General features: G+C 37.3%; 1 pseudogene; it reads left to right on the forward strand.

Annotated features, from left to right (window-relative positions):
- Nucleotides 1–7,222: 7,222 nt before the first annotated feature.
- LOC115300946 lies at nt 7,223–8,994 on the forward strand (annotated as a pseudogene).
- The last annotated feature ends 2,892 nt before the right edge of the window (nt 8,995–11,886 follow it).

Here is an 11,886-nt window from a genome sequence, read left to right on the forward strand (position 1 = left end):
AACATGTAAACTACCAAAACTGAAAGAGGAAGAAATAAAAAATTTGATACCTATGAATAAACTGATAACCTGCAAAGATATAGAAAGAAATAGAATCAGTAATCCAAAACTTCCAACAAACTAAAGTCTAGGACCAGATGGCTTCATAGGTGAATTCTACCAAACATTTAAATGTTTATTTATTTAATTTTTAGAGAGAGAGAAAGAGCACAAGCAGGGGAGAGGCAGGGGCATGAGGGCAGGGGAGAAAGAGAATCCCAAGCAGGCTCCACACTGTCCACACAGAACCTGATGTGGGGCTCCAACTCATGAACTGTGAAATCATGACCTGCGCCAAAATCAAGCATCAGCCACTTAACCAACTGAGCCACTCAGGCATCCCTACCAAACATTTAAAGTTGAGTTAATACCTATTCTTCTCAAACTATTCCAGGAAAAAAAAAAAAAAACAATAGGAGGGAAAACTTCAAAACTCATTCTATAAGGCTAGCATTATCCTGATACTAAAACCAGATAAAGACACCACTAAAAACTAGAACTATAGGGCAATAACTCTGAAAGCCATAATTGCAAAAATCCACAATAAAATGCTAGCAAATCAAATCCAACAATACATTTAAAAAATTCACCATGATCAAGTCGGATTTATACCTGGGTTGCAAGGGTGGTTCGATATCCACAAATCAATCAACATGATACTTCACATTTATAAGAGAAAGGTTAAGAACTATATGATCATTTCTGTAGACAAAGAAAAAGCATTTGACAAAGTACAATATCCATTCATAATAAAAAGCTTCAACAAAGTAGGTTTAGAGGGAACATTCCTCAACATAATAAAGGCCATATATGTAAAAACCCAGAGCTACATCCTCAATGGGGAAAAACTGAGAGCTTTTCCCCTAAGATCAAGAACAAGACAAGGATGTCCACTCTCACCACTTTTATTTTACATAGTATTGGATATCATACCCACAGAAATCACACAACAAAAAGAAAGAGAAGACATCCAAATGGTAAGGAAGAAATAAAACTTTCAGCACTTGCAGATGACATGATACTATATATGGAAACCAGGAAAGACAACCAAAAAACTGCTAGAACTGATACACAAATTCAGTAAAGTTGCAGAATGCAAAATCAAGGTACAGAAGTCTGCAGCATTTCTATAGACCAATAACGAAGCAGCAGAATGAGCAATTAAGAAAACAATTCCATTTACAATTGCACCCAAAGAAAGGTGCCTTGAAATAAACCTAGCCAAAGATGTGGAACATCTGAACTCTGAAACTATTAAACATTGATGAAAGAAATTTAAGACAACACAAAGAAATGGGAAAACATTCCATGCTCGTGGATTAGAAGAACAAATATTGTTAAATGTCTATACTAACCAAAGAAATCTACACATTTAATTCAATCACTTTCAAAATACCAACAGAATTTTTCACAGAGCTAGAACAAACAATCCTAAAATTTGTATGGAGCCACAATAGTCCCCAAATAGCCAAAATGACCTTGAAAAAGAAAAGCAAAGCTGGAGACATCACAATTCTAGACCTCAAGTTATAGGAAAAAACTGTAGTAATCAGAGCAATATGGTACTGGCACAAAAATAGACACACAGTTCAATGGAACATAATAGAAAACCCAGAAATAAACTTACAACTACATGGTCAATTAATTTCAACAAAGCAGAAAAGAATATCCAATGGGATAAGGACAGTTTCGTTTATAAAAGGTGTGGGGGGAAATGGACAGCAACATGCAGAAGAAAGAAATTGGACCATTTTCTTACACTATACTCAAAAATAAATTCAAAATGAGTAAAGACCTTAATGTCAGATCTAAAATTATTAAAAATCCTAGAAAAGAACACAAGCAGTAACCTCTCTGACATGAGCCATAACAAATTTTTGTATATATGTCTTATGAGGCAAGAGAAAAAAAGAAAACTAAACTACTGGGAGTAGATAAAAATAAAAATCTTCTGCACAGCAAAGGAAACAATCAATATAAGTAAAAGGTAACCTATGGAATGGGAGAAGAGATTTGCAAATGACATATCTGATAAAGGGTTAGTATCCAAACATATAAAGAACTTCTAAAACTGAACACCCCCCGCAAAAAAAATCCAATTAAAAACTGGGCAGAAGACATAAACAGACATCTCTCCAAAGAAGACATACAGATGGCCAACAGAAATATGAAAAGATGTTCATTTACCATACGGAAATGCAAATCAAAACTACAATGAGAGATATCACTTCACACCTATCAGAATGGCTAAAATCGGCAACACAAGAAACAACAGGTGTTGGTGATAATGTGGAGAAAGGGGAGCCCTTGTTTACTGTTGGTGGGAATGCAAACTGGTACAGCCACTGTGGTAAACGAATGGAGGTTCCTCAAAAACCTAAAAATAGAGCTACCCTGAGGCACCTGAGTGGCACAGCCAGTTGAAAATCTGACTCTTGATTTCAGCTCAGGTCATGATCCCAGGGTAGTGGGATCAAGCCCCACTTCAGGCTCCAAGCTGGGTGTGAAGCTGGCTTGAGACTTCTCTCTCCCTCTCCCTCTGCCCCTCCCCACATACACATGTGCAGGCTCTCTCTATAAAAATAAAATAAATAAAACAAAAAGATACATGCACACCTGTTTATAGCAGCATTATTTACATTATTATTATACTGAGAGCACATGAACGTGTGCGCACATGCACATACACACGCGCACACTCACAATGGAATATTACTCAACCATAAAAAAGAATGAAATCTTGCCATTTGCAATGACATGGATGAACCTAGAGATTATTATGCTAAGTGAAATAAGTCAGTCAGAAAAGACAAATATCATATGATTTCACTCATTTGTGAAATTTAAGAAAGAAAATAAACAAGCAAAGGGAAAAAAAGAGAGACTAACCAAGAAACAGACTCTTAACTAGAGAACAAACTGATGGTCACCAGAGTAGAGGTGGGTGGGGGATGGGGATGAAGGAGCACACTTGTCATGATCACATCAGGTGATATATGGAATTGTTGAATCACTATATTGTACACTTGAAACTAATATAACACTGTTAACTAATTGAATTAAAATAAAACAATAATAATAATAGTAGTTATTAAATTTCCCTGTTTATTCTTGGTACAGTGCAGTGAGCACTGTAACTCCCCACCCCACGATCCTGCAGCACATCTGCTGTTTCTCATGCCATTTGGAGAGTAAACACAAATTCACTCCACCTGTAAATAGTTATGGGGTGATGGAGAAGGGGAAGAGAGAGGGGAAGAAATGTAAACAGAAAGATAGAAAGGAGCAGAGAAGCAGAGCAATGTGTGTTTACAGATATAACCTGGACTTCAGGAAGAAGACAGACACTGCCTAACCATGCTCTCCTGAGCACAGTCTCTAAAGCGCCCAGGCACACGAGCAGCTTCCAGCACTTCAAGAGGTTTCCAAATTAGTTCCTATTCATCCAGGAAGGAAGAAAATCTTACCAAAGACTGAGAGAGATCAATGAGTATAGATCCAAAGAACAAGTAAGAATATACTTTCATTCAGGCCCTCTTCACCTGGTCTGTCCAAGCTCTGGAGCAGAATGTATTCAAGGATTTTGACAGACAGCACAGCAAGGTCCATTCAAAGCCATGGTGGGAGGAGAAAAGAGACCATAGGACACAGGGGGTCCCACCAGACAGACATCTTGCTAACTAGGACACCCTTCAAATGTATTTGCATTTATAACAATGTGAGCCTCGCTATCCAAACTCATTCTTCTGATTAATAAGTGCTTAGTTTAGAAGCCTGAGTAGTTTTTGATGGACCAGTAATACAATAAACGCAAAAGGGAGGTGCTTCTGTCCCCATTCTGGCTAATTTCTATTCTACTCAGGTACTGGACTGACCAAATTGGTCATCATGGCTGTCTACTTCATTATCATACCATCTACCATTAAATATGCCCAAGTAGGAAGAAGTGTCTTTATATTTGCTGTTAAATGTAATCAGAGACGATCTTTATGACCATTCTGGATCATTATCATCAGTATAACGATTACTTTAGAGAACTATAATCATACATATGTGTAGTATAGATATGCAGAGAGTCAAATGCAGAAATGTAGAAGAGCAAGAAGTGTCTGTGAACATTTTACAGAAGCTGTAATAAATGTTGAAAATTAACTAATTTACATAAAGGAACAATTCTATATAGAATATCATTAGCTCAGTGGATTCTGCAGAGAAGAAAATTTGATTTTAAAATTTTTTAAATTACTTAGTACACTTATACTTGAAATTCCATACTTATAAGTAATCTATGGTTTAAGAATTATATAGGTTTAAGAATTATCTGCAGTTAGGGTGCCTGGGTGGCATATGACTTTGGCTCAGGTCATGAACTCACAATTTGTGAGTTCACGTCCCAAGTTGGGCAGGCACGAGCCCAACTTCCAGTGAGCACAAACTCTGCTTCCCGTGAGCCCTGCTTCTCTCTCTGTCTCTCTCTCTCTCTCTCTCTCTCTCTACCTCTCATGGGATTCTCTCTCTCTTCTCCACCCCACCCCCCGCCTTTTGCTCACTTGTAGTCTCTCTCTCTCAATAAAAGAATTATCTGCAGATAAAATGAAGATGTTCACTGAATCATGAAGTCAATAACTATCTAAGTAGCTATGTACATACATATATATTATAAAAGAAAGAAGACATGTTGAAACATGTTCTTATTCCTTTTTCTTCCCCACTTTCTTGCATACGGTATTTCACCTTTTCAACCAGAAGATTCCTTCTGCCTTAGGGAGAATTAGAATTGTTACTGTAAAAATGCAAAGAAAAAGAAAGCTCAGAAGAGGATTTTGAAACCCACAGAAACATAATAGTCTTGAAAATCTAAAAGTAGGAGACAGGAAAAAAAATTTTCTAAAGCCTGAAATACCTCCTTTATATCTCACAAGATGTAAAACCTGCAGGACTGATCATAAATTTACGCTAAGCCATCAGCCAGACGAGCTTAGGATTTGCCATAAGGAAGGTTCCAGCCAGAATGAAAAGTTTGCATTTCAAGTGTTGTTTTACAAGTATAAGTTTATGATGCGGTAGTGGTGAGAATGGATGAGCTGAGGTGCCTGCAGCATTTAGCACAATTCCCAGGATGTGATATACTCACATGTTTATAATAAATATGACTGCACTTGCCAAACCACCTAGTAAATATCACCTCTCTACCTGTCTGCCCCCCTCCCAGTAGGATCCACATGGATTAAGAACAGGGATTCCATTTTACTCATCATTGCATCCTTGGCTCTTGTCACAGAGCTTGATACTCAATAAATAGCTGTTGAATGAATGAACCTCACTGCTTCTCCTAGACAAAGAACATGCACAGCGAGAGGTGAAAAGTTGGGCTTGCTTTTTGTCATCCACCTACACGACACCATTACTGCATCAGTCTGTGGCTGTTTGTGGCAAAGAAAATACAAATCTAAATTAATCATCTGAATTTTAAGTTCAATAAGGATGAGCTTGTTTGTTTTTTTGTTTCTGTTTTTGTTTTTACTTGGGGTGATTAAATAATCATATAAGTTACCAAAATATGTCGAGTCCTCTCTGTCCTTAGAGTAATTTGAGGTGTGAATAAACCTCTGTCTTGTATAATTCAGACATTCCCTGGCTTGAAGATAGAGGCTGGGTCAGATCATCTCTGTAAGTGCCTTTAGCTCCATTATCCTAAGATTCTATTAACCAGTTAATATTTTCCTGTAATTTGCCCTTAGCAACTACCTAATAACATTATAGTTTCTTTCATACGATGCACTGATGTGACATTAATCAAATACTGTGTAACCTCTCTGGCTGCTCCACCAACGTCCCTTACTCTGCAACTCTAAAGAATTATTCAAGGACACCTTCTTTCCTTTTCTTCAGCTAAACAAAGACCATCCTTAGGACTTTAATCCAATATATATTATATCCTCAACACTTACCAAAAATCTACCTGTAGTTTCGGATATTTCATTCAGCAGGTCTTAAATCCCATCCAAATTTTATTCTCTTTGCAGTGATGAACTAGATTAATTGCTGACCCTATAAAATGGATCAAGAATCTGAGTGTCATCACATTCCAAACGTCTGAAAATGTCCAAACCTCACTGTAAGCCTTTGTCCATCTTTCCTCAGTAGCACAGGCTGATATCACTAAACCTATGAAGACAGTCTAGAGAAGAGATCATGCTCAGAGGATCAGGGTGACTCAGGAGTTCCTTTCTTCTCCACCTCCCAATCTCCTATCAGATGGAAGAGAGATAGAACTGATTATTTATAAGGAACTTACTGAAATAGTAAGTGGAGCAGCCTCAGAAAATGGCTGATTTATCGCTACAGAATTAAAATCTGCATGAAACCCTGAAGGCTGAGGTAAAGGTAGCTCTTTCACTGCCAATTTACATAGTTGAGCTTTTCATCTGCTGGCCTCATCTTCTTTATACTTCAAAAACCGAGTGGATGGGATTTAGTGATAGCAGCAATCACTGGCATACACTGGGCATCTCATATGGATTAGTCCCACTAACCAGACAGCTCCATGCACATCACAGTCCACAGTGCTGCAGGCTGGCCTGTCACACAATTATATGATTCAATGCTATTTATAACCACACAAGGTAGTATTATTGTTCCCATTTACAGATGACAACAGTGGCTCATCAAGGTAACAGAATTGACCAGAGTCGTATAAGTAATAAAGAAATTGCTGGGTTTAAAGCTCAGTTCAAAGAAAGAAAAAAAAAAGGTCTGGGTCGGGGGACACCTGGGTAGCTCAGTCAGTTAAGTGTCCGACTCTTGGTTTTGGCTCAGGTCTTAATCTCACAGTAGTGAAATTGGGCTCCACATTGGATGTGGAGCCTGCTCAAGAGTCTTTCCCTCGGCCCCTGCTCCGGCTAGCCTGTTCCCTCTCTCTCTCTCTCCTCTCTCTCATTCCCTCCCTCCCCCCAAAATAAATAAAGCTCAGTTTAGGTTTGATACCAAATGGCATGCTATTGTTAGGTATCCTGCTCCACACTTTGGGAATTCAAAAACAAGCAAATGGATCTGGTCTGTAAGGACTCTGAAATGCATTTAGAGAAAATAAGACAGATTCATATAAAATTAAGCAGCAATGAAATAATGGTTTAAGTCAGAAAAGAAAATTTGTCACAAGCAGAACATGATTAATTGCTAAATGGACCATCAGGTAATAATTGGTACAACCATTTAGAGGAAAGAGGGATCTATAAATATTTACAAGCTTTGGTAAACATAATCTATGTATCAGGAGTTTCTACACAATTCTCTAAAACTAGAGGCAGGACAAAGGCAGTTATTTAAGAGAAAAATATATCCCTGTTTCTATTGCAAAAGGACCTTGGGGAAGAAAAGCCAGGAGACACAGAAGATAAAGGGTCCATGACAAAACTTCCAGAACTCTGTGAGAATGATTGGATGTGATTCGTTTTCCTTTTGGAAGTTTTTATTTCAGATTTAGCTTACGGCCTTGGGAGCTCAGTATTTGAAGTGTGTGAAAGGGATTATTTGAAGTGAAAACATGGTATATTCTTTGGATTTTATTTTATAATTTAATATAAAATTACCCAAAAGAGCTACCTGTGGTTTTTAAAAAGGAATCTTAAAGAATTTTAAGCAGGGCTTGCTCCACGTGGATCCAGTGTGTTGGTGGAGTCTGTGAGCCCAGGCTTATAAGCCCATAATAAAGCCCTTTGCTTTTGCATGCGTGACTCAGTCTCCCTGGCGGTCTCTTGTTTTTGGGGGCGATATTAAAATCTGGGTATAACACATGCAGGGTTCAAACTCAGAAACTGCAAGATCATGACCTGAGCTTAACCAACTGAACCATGCAGGCACCCCAGTATTTCCTAGCTTTATGTAGTGGGAAAAAATTAAATGTAATCTCTCAAGGTAGAAAACTGAGTTTTAGATTTTTCAGAGCCAAAATGAGAATACTTTAGAGCAAAATCAGACCAAGTCTTTGGAATTCGAAGTGGCTGAACCCCCAGAGGAAACACCCTATAAAACCTGCCCATTACATGCCTTTCAGAGGTCTGAACAGAATTCCTTTTTAGTAATTCGGACACTTCTCTTTGTCAGTGATACAGGAACAACACCTCCAGAGAGTGGGATTTTTGGATTTATGATAAACTTCTCTGCATTTCTTGGTGCAGCCACAATGTACACAAGATACAAAATAGTAGAGAAGCAAAATCAAACCAGCTATTTTAGCACGCCTGTTTTTAACCTGGTGTCGCTAGTTCTTGGATTGGTCGGATGTATCGGAATGGGCATTGTAGCCAATTTCCAGGAGTTAGCTGTCCCTGTGGTCCATGATGGAGGTGCCCTTTTGGCTTTTGTCTGTGGTGTGGTCTACACACTCCTGCAGTCTGTCATCTCTTACAAATCGTGTCCCCAGTGGAACAGCCTCTCCACGTGCCACGTGCAGATGGCCATCTCTGCCATCTCCTGCGCAGCCGTGGTCCCCATGATTGCCTGTGCCTCACTAATTTCTATAACCAAGCTGGAATGGAATCCAAAAGAAAAGGATTATATATATCACGTAGTGAGTGCAATCTGTGAATGGACAGTGGCCTTTGGTTTTATTTTCTACTTCCTAACATTCATCCATGATTTCCAGAGTGTCACCCTAAGGATATCCACAGAAATCAATGATGATGTTTGAAGAAAGGAGAATTCTGTGTCACTCAGTGAAAGTCGCAGACAGTTTCTGGAAGTGGCCCGGAGGACAGGCAGGGTCCTAACGCTGCTCTGCGTGGAATGCATCTGCGCACATCCAGGACTTGAATTTCAGTAAGAATTCCCAGTAGTTGTACTATTTCCAAAGGTATGTTTTCCTAGTGAGCTTAGAGCATTTGTGACATCATAGCAATGTTTTTATAATTTTCTAAGTAGACACGTTTTTGTATTAAATTCATTACAGAGAAGATAAGGTGTTACAGAATAAAAAGAATTTTAAGCATAAAACTGATAAGAGCTACTCTGAAAAAAAATCTAAATTAAATAATAACTTCCAATTTAATTCTAATGTTTATCAGTGAGACAAAGCCTTTTGTTTTCTTCCATGTTCCAATATGTGGGCAAAGGAGATGCTGATTAATAACACTACAGCTTTCTCTTTAAATCTGCACCACAGATAGCAGCCATGCGTACTTTCGATTAAGATCAAATAAGTTTGGATTTATAAAAAGCCTAGAAACAGAATGCCAAACTTAGACTGGCACTTTGATTCTTTCCTATGCTAGAATGGTGCCTCTTCCTTTGAATAGCTATCCTGGTGGTTTGTAAAGGAAAACATTTTATAGTCAAAACTTGATAGCAGAAAAAGTATGCCCCTATATGACTAAATAAGAAGAACTAAATGACTTATAGACTTAGTATGCAACCATTTTCACATGTATTTAATCCTCAAAACTACCTCTGGGATAAATCCTACTAGGAAGCCCCCAAATTATAGATGAGAAATTAGTTCATAGAAGTTAAATAATTGATTTAGTAAGTTGCAGAATCATACTTAAATTGACATATCCCAATTCTAACTTAAAAAGCTCACAACAAACCATTGAAGGTGACTATCCTACTAGAAATATACACACCCCTGTGTATTTCATATCTACTGACTGCTATAGGAAACTTGATTAATCCTTCTAAGCCAATATACCTCATTCAAGGTATAAAGGGTTCGAAAATTTGACTACATTCTGATGCAAAGAGTCCAAAGGAATGAAATTAGAGAAAACCACTGGCTTTGGAGTCAGACAAGCAGCTAAACTTGACTTCCACTTTTTATTCACAATTAAGACCTTCAGGAAGTTGTTCAAACTCTCTGGGCTTCAATTTCCTCATTTGTAAAATGTGGGCAACAGGACCTAGGTCATGGGATAGTTGTGATCATCAAAAAAGATACTGTATACCAGAGCTTAGTTAGTGCCTAGATTTATTATGTGCTCAATAAATGGTAAGTTAGCTGCCATCATTCTTTCAAAAAAATATATTGTATATTAGATGATGGGAATATTAGAGGAGATAGTGGGATTCCTATCCTCATAAATGATATACTTAAGTACTAACTGTCTCTATCATTTGTATCATAAACTCATTTTGAAAAAATTTCTGAGTAATAACCCCAGTATATAAAGATATACATTAATTTATAAATTACATGCACATACTACTCTACCAAAAATTACACATTTTATACAATATACATAATAAATAACTTCAAAAGAACAAAAGAATAAATAATTAAGACCCCACTGGATTATCTTGCATACTCTTTGTAGTACATAGTTCATTTTGAAAACCATTGTGTTAGACCAAGAGTCAGCAAACTTTTCTGTAAAGGGCCAGATAGTAAATATTTAAGGTTTTGCATATCATGCAAAGTCTGTTGCATTTTTTAAAAATATTAGACAATGTTTTAAAAATATAAAGCAATTATTAGCTCTGGGGCCATACAAAGGCAGGAGTTGGACTATAGTTTGCCCATACTGTTTTAGACCACAGACTATTCTAGAATAGATGATTCCAGACAATTAAGTAGTAAATAAACAAGTACTATGGTGATTACTATTAATGAAATCAATTGTCAAATGTATGGACAGTAAAAGAGAAGAGGACAATTTCGGCTAAGATGGTCAGAGAAGACCATGTTTGGGCTGAGATCTGAAGAACAGGAAAGAGTCAGTCACTGAGTAGCAGAATAAAACCTTCCCTGTCAAGAGAAGAGCCTGTAAATAGTGCTGAGGTAGAAAGAGTCTGCTTATTCAAGTACTAAAAGAAGTTTGAGCCTGGAACTTGTGAGCAAGTTTGGGAGTCTGACAGGAGCCAGCTTTGGAGATTTTTGAAAATGATTTTGATAAAGTAAAACATTTGAAGTAGTTAGAGAAGATAAAATCAGCAGGTTCTAAGTCTCAGGAATGTAGGCAAAGTGAAATAATAACCAGAAATTCCATGGGTCAAGGATTGGCTCCTGGGTCAAAACTCAAAGTTAAGGGAAAGTAGACTGCTTTGATTATGTCCTCAAGCTATTTAAGACAATTATTAAACTTGTAAGTTCTTTGTTGCTATTCAACCTTCAAATAAAGTCATCACTGAGGCATATGCTGTTCTTCCATTTACCAAATCAAGTTTAGAACAATATTCTCACATACTTGTTTTTCAGTTATTCTTTTCAAATCAAAATTGCATCAAAGTGCCTTCCTTGGAAGGCTGCATAAGAAATAAATAACACACCGCCTCCAGGGGGGGAAACTAGAGGTCTGTAGTACAGAGGAGGGGGGTGACAATACACCACATATCTTACTGTACCTCCAGGTTTTTGAACCATGTGGCTCTAGTACCTATCCAAAAAACAAGAAAATAAAATTAAACTCAAACTGAAAAAATTTTAAACTGCATTTATTGTGTGAAGACCCAGAAAAATGAAAGAGTTCTCCAAAAATTCATTTGACTAGGAAATATGGCAGTTTGCCATTCCTATATTTTCAAAACATGATTAAGGTGACAACTTTGCAAAGTAGGCATATACATGTAACAACAATATGATACCTTGAAAATGCATAAATTAATGAAAAAATTTAATCTAACAGAGAATGGAAGTATAGGCAGTGTTTTTAAAGTCAAGTTATGCTTTGGAAAACAATTTGGCAGTTCTACAAAAAGTTAGTTACTGTATGACCCAACCATTCTATTTCTAGGTATATACCCAAAAGAAATGAAAATACACATCCACATAAAACTTGTACACAAATGTTTATAGTAACATTACTCATAGTAGCCAAAAATCAAAAACAACCCAATTGTCCCTCAACTGATGAA

Source organism: Suricata suricatta, chromosome 1, assembly GCF_006229205.1.
Source record: "Suricata suricatta isolate VVHF042 chromosome 1, meerkat_22Aug2017_6uvM2_HiC, whole genome shotgun sequence".
Lineage (NCBI taxonomy): Eukaryota > Metazoa > Chordata > Mammalia > Carnivora > Herpestidae > Suricata > Suricata suricatta.